The sequence below is a fragment of the Nicotiana tomentosiformis genome, chromosome 5 (genome assembly GCF_000390325.3).
Source record: "Nicotiana tomentosiformis chromosome 5, ASM39032v3, whole genome shotgun sequence".
Lineage (NCBI taxonomy): Eukaryota > Viridiplantae > Streptophyta > Magnoliopsida > Solanales > Solanaceae > Nicotiana > Nicotiana tomentosiformis.
The window spans coordinates 66,540,449-66,556,209 of NC_090816.1; positions in this window are offsets into that span (position 1 = coordinate 66,540,449).

Genomic DNA, 15,761 nt, shown 5'->3' on the forward strand with positions numbered 1-15,761 from the left:
GAGATTCTTTGGTGTTGTTTGATCCGGGTTCTACTTATTCATATATATCTTCATATTTTGCATTGCACATGAGTATGCCTCGTGATGATATTGATATTTTTCTTTATGTGTCTACACCGATTGGGGATTCTATAGTAGTTGATCAGGTGTACCATTCTTGTGGTGTTACTTCTAATGGTTTTGATACCATGTTGATCTCTTATTATTGGAAATGGTGGATTTTGACGTTATTCTTGGTATGGATTGGTTTTCTCCAAACCATTTAATCCTGGATTGTCATGCCAAGATTGTGACTTTAGCTATGTCAGGGTTGCCTAGGCTATAGTGGAGAGGGACTCTTGGCCATTCTATGAGTCGAGTAATTAAATTTTGAAGGTTCAGCATATGGTTGAGAAAGTGTGTTTACTGTATTTGGCTTACATTCAAATTATAGTGTGGAGGTTCCTTTTATGGACTCGGTATTGGTTGTCAGAGAGTTTCCAAACATATTTTTTGCGGATTTACCAGTCATGCCACGTGATAGGGATATTTATTTTTGCATTGACTTGGTTCCGGGCACTCAGCCCATTTTTCTTCCTCCATATAGCATGGCTCCAGCAGAGTTGAAATAGTTAAAGGAGTAGTTGCAGGTTTTGCTTGATAAGGGATTTCTCCTTGGGGCACACTGGTATTTTTTGTGTAAAAGAACGATGGCTGTATGAGGATGTGCATTGATTATCGGTAGTTGAAATATTTTACAATCAAGAAAAAGTATCCATTTACTCAAATTGATGATTTATTTGATCAGCTTCAGGGTGCCAAGGTATTCTCCAAAGATTGGTTTGAGATTAGGGTATCATCAGGTGAAGATAAGGGCTTCGGATATCTCTAAGACATCATTTAGGACCCACTATGCTCATTATGAGTTCTTGGTTATGTCATTTCAAAGTGCAAGTTCTAGTTGGATTTAATTGCATTGTTGGGTCATGTGGTGTCTAGTGATGGTATCAAGGTTGATCCTAAGAAGATTGAGGCGACACAGAATTTGTCTAGACCTACTTCAGCTATGGAGATTCGGTGTTTCTTGGGTTTGGAAGGCTACCATCGTCGCATTATTGACTGATTTTCAGCTATTCCGCCTCCCTTTAACAAGTTGAGTTAGAAAGGTGTTTCTTTTAGATTGTCTGGTTAATGCAATGAGAGCTTTTAGAAGATCAATACTGTTTTGACCACTGCTTCAGTGTTAGTGTTGCCCACATATTTATGGCCTTATACCGTGAATTGTGATGCTTTGTGTATTGACCTAGGTGCGGTGTTGATGTAGAATGACAGTGTGATTGCTTACGCATCTCGTTCATTGAAGACTCACGAGAAGAATCATCCAGTTCATGATTTGGAGTTTGCATCTGTTGTGCATGCGCTTAAGATTTGGAGGCTCTACTTGTACAATGTGTGATGTGAGGTGTTAATACCCTATTTTGCTCACATATTTTATAATGTATTTCATATACTTTCAAAATATTATTTTTTTGCATTATTACCAAATTTATAACGGTTATATAAGTATTTTCTTTAACTGTTAAAGATTTAAAATTGATTTTCTTGTATTAAATTATTCGAATATTTATTAATTATCCCTTCAAATTATTTTAGGGTGATTTAATCATCCAAATTCATTATTTGTACTCACATGCATCTTATAATATTTTATACCATTTTTACAAAATTATATTTGCCACTTTCTACTATTTTATAATATTTTGCAATAATAGTCTATATTCTCACAATAATAATATTTTTATATTATTTATTTCAAAATAACATCTTCATATTTTTATAACTCTGAATTATTGTTTTTATGTATTTAATGTTTTAAATAATATTTTATTTATTAAATAGCCATTTTTATAATTTCTTTAAGGGATTTCGTGTATTTTAAATTATAGCCCAATATAGGTATAATTTTCGGACCATAAAAGAACAGGCCCATCCCCAATTGACCCCCAGAAGCCCAAAACCAAATGACCCAACAAGTCTGCCCCAGTCCACGACTCATTACACCCACCCCATCCTATTTAAATCTCAGCCGTTGATCAAAAATGATCAACGGCTCACAACATTTCCCCCTTTCTCCTTATACCCCATCATCCCAAAACCCTAGCTCATTCTCATCCCACAGCCGCCCTCAAAACATTCCCCTTTGTCTCTCAAAGCTAAACACTATCGGTCGTAACTTTATCGCCCTTTTCTTTGCATTTCCCCCACTAGCCAAGCTTTCCTTACCTTTTCTAAGTACTTACCACTCCAATATGGTATAATAGGTATTGTTCTGTCTATGGAAAGTGTATTTCATAAGAATCGAGTCCAAATGGACTTGCTTTTCAAGATTCTGCGAGGCTCCAGCTAGATGCATCAAGGGATAGGGAGTATCTCTCCTATTGGGGCGTATCTCCATCAATTTCTGCTTGATTAAGGTTTTTCTTACTCGTTACCCTAATCCAATTTGATTGGTCTTCTTTCCATTTTTTTTTTACCTGTTTTTAACACTATATAAACCCCTTCCCTTTATTTCCCTAAGGACAAAACTATTGTTATTCTCTCACTCTCACTCATTCTATACTATTCTAAAACTTTTGATTTTGGCTGGCTAAAATCCAAGGCCACCAGAATCCGCTCAATTGACCTTCCCAGTGTGAGCACTGATCGGGGCTCGTTTGAAGCTTCTATGAACATTGACGCACTGGGGTTTGGGTACTGTTGTTCTCTCTTTGCTATTGATACTCGAGTTATTACTGGCACTTGGTTTTCTCCTTCCTTTACTTGTTAAACCTACAAACTAGTAATTACTTAGACCTTTGCAATTCTATTTTCCCTACTTGCGTTCATGTCTCTGAATATCTTTGTTATTTTAACTCTTATAAACGAATATGACACTGTGTCGACTTTGTTTTGAAATTCTCTTCTAAATCTTCATCAGAATCTGCACGAGCCTGCATATCTTCATTCATTGCATTCAATTTGGGGAATTCTTGTATGTTATATTTGTTTGAGACTATCGTGTTTATGTATGCTTGAAATCCTATATTGGCCATTTATATTGAATCCTTTCTCATGCCTTACCTTGAACTTTTGTACTGAAACCCCTTAGGAAACTATGTTTGTCACGCCCCAAACTCAGGGACCGCGACCAGCACTCAACCGAGAGAACCCGACCGAGCAAGCCTATTAGACTTACTTCTACCCAAACTCATTCATGAATAAAAAGGAGATGTACTCCATTAATCAATCATTGAAGAGATTTTATTAACAACTTCCTTTTCATTTCCATTAGTAGCCTCATTCATAATTTCCAAAAAAAAAATATTGCGAGTTTATAGAATTAATGAAAAATATAATTTCCAAGTACCAACATTTCTAGTTCAATTCCCAATATCAACCATAACCCATAACCTGTCTACGGAGCCTCTAAATACAATAGAAGAGTAATATGGAAATGCCAGCAACAAGGCCCCGGCTATTCATCAAAACACTATACATGAGAAGCAAAAGATACATGACCCCGAAATGAAGTGGGGCTCACCAAATCAGCTGAAAAGAGTGTACTGCTATCACTGATCAATGCCGCCTGCTGAAGAACCACCTGCATCCATTAAAGATGCAGCGCCCCCGGCAAAAGGGACGTTAGTACCGTCGAATAGTACTAGTATGTATAGCTAAAAATCCTCTTTCAAAGTAGAATGCCCATATAAGAAAAGGCAATACATAGAACAACAAGTCACAATCAACAATATCCAAACGTCCAGTTAAAACATAATAATTTCCAAAATACAAACTTCAGATATACTTTTGGTTGGGATATCAATAGCACCGATATACCACCGTCTTTGTTAGCACGGAGTCTGATCACACCCGATCGGCTAGGCCATCTCTCCACGAACAATGTGGTTTGATATGTGATGCGAAAGAAAGTTGTTACCAAGAGTAGTACCACCATATGCGCAATATGGCGTCTGATCTCTACCTGATCAGCTAGGCCGCCTTCCCACATATGCCGTGCGGGTTGACTTTTCCAATCCACAAAGGTTCCAGTTTCATCCCAATTAAGGGGAATAATATTACAATCCACCCCTACACCGGCACGTGTAGTTTCAGGTGTGGGCCTTATGACCCACCCTTCCTCGGTATTGCTAATGATGCTCCCAAAAATAATTTTGATTTGATTTGCAAATAGAAATATCATAAATACAATTGTACTCACCTCAACATCTTTCACATTGTATGAATTCTCATTAGTATTTCCAGTCATTCACATACAAGAGGGGTTGCTCTGATGGTAAGCAACCTCCAATTTCAACCAAGAGGCTGTGAGTTCGAGTCACCCCAAAAGCAAGGTGGGGAGTTCTTGGAGGGAAGGATGCCGAGGGTCTATTGAAAACAGCCTCTCTACCTCATGGTAGGGGTAAGGTCTACGTAAACACTACCCTCCACAGACCCCACTAGTGGGATTATACTGGGTTGTTGTTATTATTGTTGTATTTCCAGTCATTCACAATGACAATATTTCCTTGGCTCATTAGGTCATTCACAAGATTCTTTATTCCTGGCACAATGGCCGTATTTCATATTCCATACTTTCACCTCTTTCAATTTCAAAGATCACTATCAAGTATCAACATATAGGATATTTTTAAAATCATATACTTCAAACCCATTTGAAATGAAAACTTGAAACACAAATGGTTTCTTCTCAAAAAAAGTGAAGTATACCAACCAACAATAGAAACACATATGAAAAATCATAAACAGTCAATACACCATTTACTCTTGCAATACTCTCCCCCAGAAATGACAATGTACAATTTTAACACAGGAGTATATAGAACTCGAATCACGCTGGATATATTTATAAATTAAAGCATTAGTTAAAGCAACCACTAATGGGCATGAGTTTAGTACAAAAGCTTTTAGAAAATTCTATCTTTCGTTGAAACACGACTCAAATCCATAACCTTTTAACACATAACCCACACTTCAAAACTTACAGAAATATTATGGAATTCAACTCCAAGAGAGAAAGTTTAGCCAACATACCTCAATTATGCTTCTTTAGACTCTAAAATCTTCCGGACCCCTTAGCAACCTCAATCTATTTTAGCAATATACAAATTGAACCCAAAATTAGGAAAACGTTCATGGTTCTAGTTCACTTCTTATTTTTCCCACACTCTTTATCACATGCATGCAAGATAAAAAACCCTCACAACTATGGACCATCTTATTAATACCCCATTATAGCTATGTTTGAAATGAAGAGCTAGGGTGATGAAGTCTTACCTTTTTGGATGAAGAATTTGGTACTCTACTTGAATATTTCCAAAGCTTCAAGTGATGATTGAAGATTAATTTGATGAAAACTTAGACCCTCCCTCTTGAACCCTCTCTCTCTCTCACTCTAGAAACATCTGAAAATGAGCTTAAAATAGACCTAAGGGGTATTTTAAAGAAATGGGGGTCGGGTTTTAAATTAAAAAAATGGTGCCCCGACACAGGTCTGCGGTTGCATATGCGACCGCATAATGGTTATACGGTCCGCAAAGTGACTGCAGAAATGGCCCTCAGGGGCCTAAACTTACGGCCCAGGTATGCGACCAGTATGCGGTTCGCATACTCGTTATGCGGTCGCATAATGCACCGCAGAACTCCCTCCGCAAAAACTCAAGAGGGATTATACGATTGGTATGCGGTCCGCATATCGATTATGCGGTCGCATAATCGACCGCAAAATTGACCTCAAGTTGGCCAAACTTACTGCTTCACTCTGCGGCCATTATGCGGTTTGCAGAGTGATTATGCAGCCGTATAATGGGCCACATAAACACGCATTTTCGTCAAAAACTTTCCTTTACTTTTCGGTGCATTGTTCAACCCAACAAGTTCGAACCGCAGCGAAGATCTTATACCATCCTCAAACACGTAAGCCTACTCCGACACCACGAAAAGTAGAATTCACATGCAAAAATTACGGGGCTTTACACTGAAAATACTTCAAAATTTTCCGGGGTGTTACATTCTCCCCCGCTTAGAATTGCCTTAGTGAGTCTCTTCCTGCTTAATCCTTTATGCTTACCCTGCTATTTCTCTGCAAATTGACCATTGACCATCACATGTGACAATACTATCTAAATGTTTAGCCTAATATACTCCCTTGACATTGTTAAACTTTAATGTATGCCCATTATATGTGTTCAACCTGAATGATCTCTGACCATCTTAAGCCTTCTTAGCCTATCATGTTTATGTATAGCTAAGTACGTATATCTGCTGCTTGTTATGAGTCCATGCCTTGCTTTAGATTCTTATGAGAAACTAATTCATGCCCATAATTTGTTCAAATTAATTACTTTATGTTGGGTACTTCATGTACAGTATGCTCCTTTTTTAGAGTCTATTCATGAGAAATTTACATGCAAATACTATCCCAACTCTTAGACAAATAAGTCTTTCTACTGTTTGTAAACTCCAATGTTATGTTATCATTATGTGCTTACTGGTTTCTTAAGAGTTCTAGGATGAATTCCAATATATTTAGCCTATTCTTCCTATATGGTCAACTGGGATAAGTCATGATGCTTGTTTGACATGTTAGTCTGGAGTTCATATGTTTCACCTACCCTGAGTCCTTGTATTTTTCTTTAAGATTTTGAGCCTTTGTCTTATGACTGATATTTGTCTGACACTCAATATGTTAAGTTTCTTATGTTCAAACTAAGTGATTGCTTCCCCATGTCCACTAGTCTGTTTGTTATCCTGCTTCGCTGCAAGTTAGCTGCAATCATGTCTTTATTAGGCTCTCATGTTTAAGGCCTTTCTGTATAACTGCTCCTTACTTGTGTTCATGATTATGACTCCTCTAAATTTTCTTGTTTAGACTCTATAAGCTAATTCTGAACCATTCTTTACTTGGAAATTCTGCTAAACTTTGGCTTGCTATCTATTAACTTGTTTTCTGGGAAATATAACTTATATCTATCTTGTGTATGCTATGCATGCTATGACATTGTGTAATCCTGCATGTGTGCCTTTGGTTTGGAAATATTCTATTTCTCTGTTAGCTACAACCCTAAGAGCTAAGTGCGTAATCGACTTATCATATAACTTGTCACTTGTATGGTTAATTTGATGGGTGAGCAAGGCTTTGGTTTTGGCTAGTCTGGTACTGAGAGCTGCAACATATTGATAGCCAGCCGGAGCATGGGCTTTCTTATCCGCATGAGGCTCCAAGTTTGGTTGAAAGCCCAGGAGTGTCCTTGATTCGATTTGTCTCTATGTTGGGCCTGTAACTGTTTTAGCTGGCCTGTGGTCATTATTTGAGCTTGTATTATTATATTTGAGCTAGTAATAACTTGTAATAACAAAAGTTTGGGATTAGTCAAAAGTGGCTGGCCGGGATACTTTAATTCTCGGTTAAAAGGATAGAAAACATACCTATAGGATCTAAATGCTTCTTTTGCTACTTGCCCAACATGCACTATTTCTATGTGTTGTTAGACAGCATGCCTATATGATCTCGTTTGAGTAATCAAGAACTGTCTACATAGATACATCTTGCAAATATGTGGCTCCCCTAGAAAGCATGGCTATAGGACTAATGAAACAAACTTGCGTTTAAAAACAACTTCATTTCCCAAATATGACCATCTAAGGAATCATGCCTATAGGACTTTAATGTGGTTAATTGAAACTACTCCTACTTTTATTCTCATCATACTGCTGCTTTAGATAACATGCCCAAATATTATTGTCGAGATACCATGCCTATAGGATATCGCCATTCGTTTAGAAATCATGTTTATAGGATCAAAGACGAATAAATCTGTGCTTTCCATGATCTCACAGTCCAATCATAAGTCACCTAGAGATCATGTATATAGGGTTTTAATAAACCATCTATTAAGGATTTTATGTCAACTCTTGAATCGATCAACCACATTGAAATCATGCCTATAAGTCTTGCGATGTGCAATACTACTCCGATTTCAAATCTGCCTACCTACAACCATTCACTTCATAATCTGGAACACTGTTAGTATAAGCTCATGATCGTTTGCGTGCACTTATGTCTATGTGTGGAGGTCAATTTGAGCCCTTAATTGTTAACTATGTGTTGTCCTAATTATTTTGATTGTGCGCCTAGTTTTATCATTTTAAGTATCTTAAGTGAAGTCTAGAACTACCAAAGTAGTAGGTCCAAAGCCTCTTGGACCACAGGCATGGGACGGGTAAAGCAAACATAGGACGCAGTTTAGAATTTAACCAGAACGCTTTAGGTTAACAACTTTAAGATAGTAATTGGGTAGCAGGAGATGATAGTCTGTGCCCACTGAATAATATGAGAAACCCTTACCTTTAAGGGAGTTGTGAAGTATTATTTATGTTGCACGGGGTGATCCTTTAGGCTAAAAAATTTAGGACCGCCCTCCATTATTGTTTGTACGCTTGTTTGAACTTAGGCTATATCTTGTAATCTTGTAAGATTGTATTAATTGCTTATTAATGATAATCCGCTTCTTTTCTTACGTGCAATTTGTTTTGTCTTGTAAAATTTAGACTCCATACTCTTCTTTAACTTATCACATAGGATGATTATAATTTAATAATCCCACATATCGTAAAATTCGGATGGGACCCATAATTGTGGACCTCGAAGAGTGCCTAACCCCTTCTATTTGAGGTAATTTGAGCCCTTACCCAATCTTTGGTGTCGTAGACTGATTAAACTGAGTTATTTACAAATAGGTGGCCTAATGCACCTTAAAACTGTTAGGTGACAACTTTTCTCTTTAATACCCATTTAAAAGAGTTGTCACACATCAAAACCTGCTTTCACGAGAAAACGTGACGCGACAACATGACAACTCTATTGGGGATATACTTAGGCTCCTACCGTAATGAATTCTCGCTTGTGTGGATTGTTCGATTATTTGACTTCTTTCATGTACATACCCTTCCCTATTTCCCTTATTTGATTAAAATTGCTATATCATGTATCTCCCGTCCCTATCTGTACTATTTGCTTTATTTAATTATGTTCTCGAACTTTTCACAAGGTATGCTAACTTATCTCCTTTGTCTTTCCTTTTTCCCTTCTTTCTTTTGTTTATCTTTATTGCATTATTCACTATTCTTACATGCTTTCATCATTCAAAATATCTGGCAACATGTTGTTATTGTTCGCATAAATCATGGTTTCAGCATCATAATTAACTCGTGCCTATTATCAATATAGCGGTTCTTGATGAGTGTCTGTACTTTCCTAAAAATACCCTTTTAAATCGGAAAGGCTTATTAGCAGTAGACTAGTCGATCAGCGGTGCAGTCCACGGTCCCGTGTCTTTCCCTCTCAAGTCGGCCACTTGATAGTATCAGTATAAGACCCTCTTAGAAACCCCACTCTGATTTAAAATGTATATGCATCATGTCATACCTAGTATGGATTGAAATCCCATTGAAACATTAATCCACTTAGATAAACCTTGTCCAAAGTCCTAAGGGTTTTCCATAATCTCAAAGGACACAATCATGATATGTGCATTACATGGAGAAAATGTGCCAACATGTTGACCATTATTGCGTAAATAGTCAAATATGGAGGGGAAAAGGGCTAACCTTTATTTATTTGTAGAAAATGAAGCACGAAATTCCCAAATTTGGCATGGTCCAGAATATCCCACCTCTACTGATTGATTGGTGGAATGACCTTGCACCATGTGACTGAAACCACGTGAGAAGGGTGTTGGGTAACTTGCCATCTCTGCTGAACATTCGACCGAACATAGAATTAGTTGAGGCAGCCACCATGTTCTGGGATGAAAAGAGAGTTGTCTTTCAATTTTGGCAATATATAAATGACTCTTAGAAGAGATAGGGGTTTCGCCAAATTTCCATGGGATAGTCCGAGTCTGTTGGTGCCAGAAAAAAAGCATTCACGCGATTTTCTGAAAATGATAGGGTTCAAAAGAACGATAAGTTGGTTTGCTTGAAGAAATCCCACATCCATTTCGAATTTCTCTATGGCCGGTATGGGTACTGTTGCACCCTATTTTTCACTAGTCAAGACAGGATTCAACTTGTGTTTTATCTCTTGTTGAAAAAAGAGGGTCGCCACCTAATATTTGAAGGTATACCAGGGTATGTATTTAATTAATAAGTCATGTTATTTAGCGGTCTTCTAACCGGTGAGATTATGGGTAAGGGTTCTTATTGATCTTAGGGAAATGTGTTAGGTACCTCTTAAAATCTACCTGAGGTAGCTCCATAGTATTTAGACTATATTTGGGATTAATTATTTGCAAAAAAGCTTTGATTAATAATAAGAAAGGCTGCTTACTTTATACCTACGGATGATATTGGGAGAGAAGAATGTGGAGTCCTAAAGGGATTTGAATTTATGAAAGGGTACATAAGAGATGTTAAAAGAGTTTTGAAATTGGCAAATAAGTGGTCTAAATTTTATAAGCTTATAAAATAGATTGAGTTATAAAAATACTTTGATTTGGGGGATGGTTATTTACATAATTCTAGAAGGATGTTTGTGAGAAAGCATATCTAGAATTTACCTTAGATTCGATGGAATTTCAAAGAAAGAGTCATTTGCTGGAAATTCCTTAAAGGCGACAATTTTTTGAAGTTTTGATTTTTCTTCTGAGAAAATGAAGTTGAAATCTGATTTTTCCTTTAGAAATAGAGCTTCTTTTCACTAAGTTCTGTATTACAAAGCCTTAAAGAGAATAAGGGTGAGTAAAAAAAATATAGTAATTAGCGAGCAGATTACAACTAGCGAACTAAGGATCTACTATTAGCTAATTTCATTTTTTTAAAATCTTATATTGTTTAAGGCTTGCCTAAGTTCGTTTGATACTAAAGCATAAAGGAAAAAAAAGAAAGCATGTGTTCTAATATATGAGTGTTATATATATGAAAGGTAAAATAACAATAAAGACATAACGAATATAACTAAACATTAAACTAGTAGAGAAAGTAAAATAAATTTATGAGGGAGTAATAATGATAAAAGGATTTGAGGGAACTAGGATTGTACTCTAGGATTGGGCCTTAAGAAGATAGGCCTATCAGTCGAGAAGAGCGAACACAACAGACTTTAGACCCCTGGACGAGGTGCAATAGAGCTAGAATTGGGCTTGAGTTCATCAACAACTCGGAAGCCCAAACAGATGTATATTTGAAAAATAAGAAGGCCATCAGCTATATATCCAATACATTAAACATACTCTAACTACAGAACATTTTGATGCACATGACAAATACATAAGCAGTTAATTAAAACAAGAACAAGATTAATGTGGTAGAGGAAATTATATATTAATGTGGTGGCTTTACATAGCAAGTAATTCACATTGGAAACCTTTCGTTGTCATTAAACACTAAACCCTTAAAGAACTATATGTGTCAACGAATTAAGAGCTAAGAAGGGAACCCCACTCAAGGTCGATGCTCCCTTTGGATCCCCCAATAATTCAAGGTTCCCAAGTGACTCAAGGCCCAGGACAATGCTTGTGCCGGAGGGCAGCACAACCTAGAGTCGGACTCCGCTCCCAAATACCCTTAATCACTAATGGCATATTTTCCTTATGGGTTTAAGTGCCAATGAGGCCCTTCCAAAGAGAAATAAATACCAAAGTATTACCTACCACAACATATATACTTTCCTCTTAATAAAAGTAATACAAGAGAATACATACTACTATGATACTAAATAGGGAAACATATTAAGGAAAACTAAAGGGAGAGGGGCTAAGTTTAGAAAACACATAGTTTCATAATCACACCATTACAGGAATGAATCACTAAGTCATAACATATTCAAACAGAATTTGAAAATATTACTTGGCAACATAAAGACATCAAGGCAGATTCAAACCAACAGTCATAGTCAACAAATGTTTCAGAGATATAATCAAAGTCATGGGACTGAATTCTTATCATGATTACACACTCACAAATTTAAACATAGTATCCCTAAGGTATCAATATGATCATGCTTTTAACAGTATCAGCCAGTTATAATGTTCAAACAATATTAACCAAGGAACTTCAATATGATTTGAGAGTCAAATCCAGTTTTAGATCAATAGTAGGAAGAAAGATTGAGCATGGTTCAAAACAGAGTATGGTGTTGTAGAATTAAGCAAAGGCTAGCAGCATTCAGTCAACTACCTATGGGCAGAATAAATGAGGTAGTGACCTTATTAGGTATAGGAACTTTACACATTACAGAATCAAACTAATTAGGCAAGTGGAGAAAGGCGATGAAAACATTATATCAAACAAGTTCAAACTCAACAAGAATCTAGCTCAGCATATAGGTATGAAGTACCCACGCTTCAGTTCCTAAAGCTATTAATTGGTTATGGCAGTATGTTTTAAAACTTATTTTATGGAGACTCAGCTAATGATAAATGCATGCAGACTTTACAGAAATTCAGCAGGGGTTCAAAGAGATTAAGGACATAGATGTATTGCACATGCGTGTGAAGATCTCAAATAGGTTATGGAACAAACAAACTTAGTTGTGCAACAGTTATTAATTGATGCTATCCAAACAAAGTCATGACTCACATTAAGAAGAGGAAAATAGTTTGATCTTATAGAATATAAATGCTAGTAAAGATTTATGAGAAGAAAATATCTTGGTGCAGATAAGATAGTTCCTTATGCATACAACAGCTGAGCATGGTCATAAGAAAAATTATTGTGATAACTTATATATCATTCTTAGAGTTAACATGCACCAAATGCAGATAAGAAAATCATCAAGACATTCAAATTCTTTCAACTTAATTAAGTGACATAGACATATGGTATATCAGTTCAAGTTACTGATGAATGAACCTGATCATAAACATATAGAATGCAGGGAAATGCTATTGCAGAGATGGACATTATAACAGTACCATTGGTGAAAGGGAAACATGAGCATGATTGGTTTATCAACGATAGTGATCAGACAAAATAAGGTCCACAGTGATAACTCAGAGGCAGTTTAACAAACACAGGCAGACAAGAAAGTATTTGAACATTGTAAGTTCAAATATTAAGTTAAATGACAGAGATACAAGTCTTGAACAAATTCAAATTTCGATAACAACCAAGTAACACTTAGCTTCTAAAACTCTTAAAATTTCGAATGTGTAATAAAGCAGGAATGAGTTCATTGCAAGTCACTAAGAACTATGAAGTTTACATTGAACATAAACGTATAGAATTTAGGCATGAAGGCTGTAAGAAAGTTTAGAACAAAGATCAGTAATTATCATTCAACTAATCGATTATCACTTAAGGAATCATAACATAATAGGCTACTCATAAATGATTATTATACTAGCAAGACATAATTATTAAACATGTCCAACACATACAACATAATTATAATATACAAAACTTAACATTGACATATCAAAATAATTTAGAAAGGCGAACAAAAGAGAAGGGAAAGAAAGGTGCTGACCTTCTTAAGGGCACCAAACCTATCGAATTCCCTTTGTTCTCAAAGATCCTAGAAAACATTCAAGCTTGAACCAACAAAGAACTCGGCAAATAAGAGGAAAAAATAGTAAGAGACCTAATTATTAGTAACCCTAATTTCTTAGTATTTATGACTTTTCAGAGTTTAGGTTGCTCTGGTTTGTGTGTTCGATTGACAGTTGGAAAGAACATTAAAGACCCTTTTTTATAGTGGCATTCAATGCTCTAGGGCTTCACGAATTCAAAATCAGCTGTGGAGAGTGACACACAGTAGATTATGATAGGTAATCTAGTGAAAATCAGAAGACGGGGGGGGGGGGGGGGAATCCAGTAATGATTTTACATGTGTACTGGAATGGAGTGAGTCGTTGAACATTAAAACACAAGAAACCATCGGTCAGAACTCTAATACCTAGAGGTAATTGCATTTGACCTCTAGGTGTCGAATGTTGATAATGACGCTAGCTAACACCTTCTGCTCGCTTTGATTTGAAAAAATAAAGGAAGAAACAAGCAAGTTTGAAGTTTCACCTTTGGTATCTAATTTCTTTGACTAGGGTTTTGAAATCGAAAGCTGAAAATGGAAAGAACGACGAGACTAGGAGTGCAGAAAAAAAAGTAATAGCCATGTATGCCATGAATTTGAAAGATCAGTGATGATTTGAAGGTTCATCTCTGAAGTGAGGGTTTTAGAATTTAGGCGGTTTGAATTTGCTATTGAAAATGGAATGTTAAGCGAGAATCATGGATAAGGAAGACAGGATGGATGATTTCTTGATGGGTTCATGACCATGTACGAATTTGTGCAAGGCTAAGGTGATTGACGGGTCTGTATACTCGAGTGAGAAGAGAGAAGAAGAGGAAATGGGGAGGTGAGGCGACTAAGTATAGTAAAAATGAATTAGGGTTTAGGGGAATAGGGGCCCATCTTTAGGTTAATATTGATAGATAGAATAGGGGCTGTTGGATCCATTGATCAAGGCCCCTAGAATTTCGGGCATTTAGGATTTTTTAGAAAAACTTTTAAAGGCCATTAGATTAAGAGGTTTGAACGGTGGAGATGGGGTCTTTGGGTAGGTGTTTTAAAAATCAAAGAAAAATCAGAGACTAAATGGGAGCCATTGATCAGATGGATCAACGGTTCAGATGCGTGTGTGTTTATTTTGTGAGTGGTAAAGGGGGTGACGTGGCAAACGCTGATTGGTGCGAATAGAGTTACTTGGACTGCTAAGTTGGAAGAGATGGGTGGACTTGGGCTGGGTATTTCCAGATTGGGCTGTACATATTTGCTAAAGCAATTTAATAAATAGTTATTTTTACTTGTTTAAGGAATTGCAATTGTAGCCTTTTAGTTTTAAAACCCCTTTTACAATCAATTTAAATAGACTTAACAATTACAATAAAATGTGATGAAATTATAATTACTATATGTTACTAATTATTTTAATTATCTATAATTGACACTTATTTTAAATTGTAGCACTAATTTCAAAATATTAACAATGTAGCCTAATTTTGGAAATTAAGGAGTAATTTTGTCAAATTATAAAACCTATGCAATGAATATACAAAAGTTATTTTATAATAGTAAATATATTTCTAAGTTGTTAAACGTGAATAAATTAATTTTAAAAGGGATGGCCAGAATTTGCCGTCAACAGCTGCCCCTCTTTGACTGGAGACGATGAAAGAGTTTTTGGGCAAAGAAATTGAACCAAAGATAATTTTGTCCCAACTTTTATGCAGGTATTATAGTAAACAAGACCCTACTAGACACGGCTTGTAGACTCCCTAGGACAGAACTGCTCTGATACCAAGTTTGTCACGCCCCGAACCTAGGAGCGATACAAGCACCTGGTGCCTCACCTAACCTGGCGTACCAAATTGCGACTAAGGGACTCTGAACACATAATGTCATACTTTGGCCATGGGGCCACCTTGCAAGACAATTTGCGAAGCAAAATATAAAACTGAATGGAAACTAGCGCTAACTAAACATCAATATAAAGCTAGGCTGAAAAGGCCGTCATAGCTACTACAACTGACAAACCACCAAATTATACATACCAGGCCTACAAACCCAACATACTGCACTAACCAACAGGATATGTCTACGAGCCTCTACTGATAGATGTACTATGATCGGAACAGGGCCCTGACCTACCCATAACATATATACAGATATACATAAGATGTACACAACACTCTAGTCCTGGCAACTCCGAAAGACGTGGAGCTTA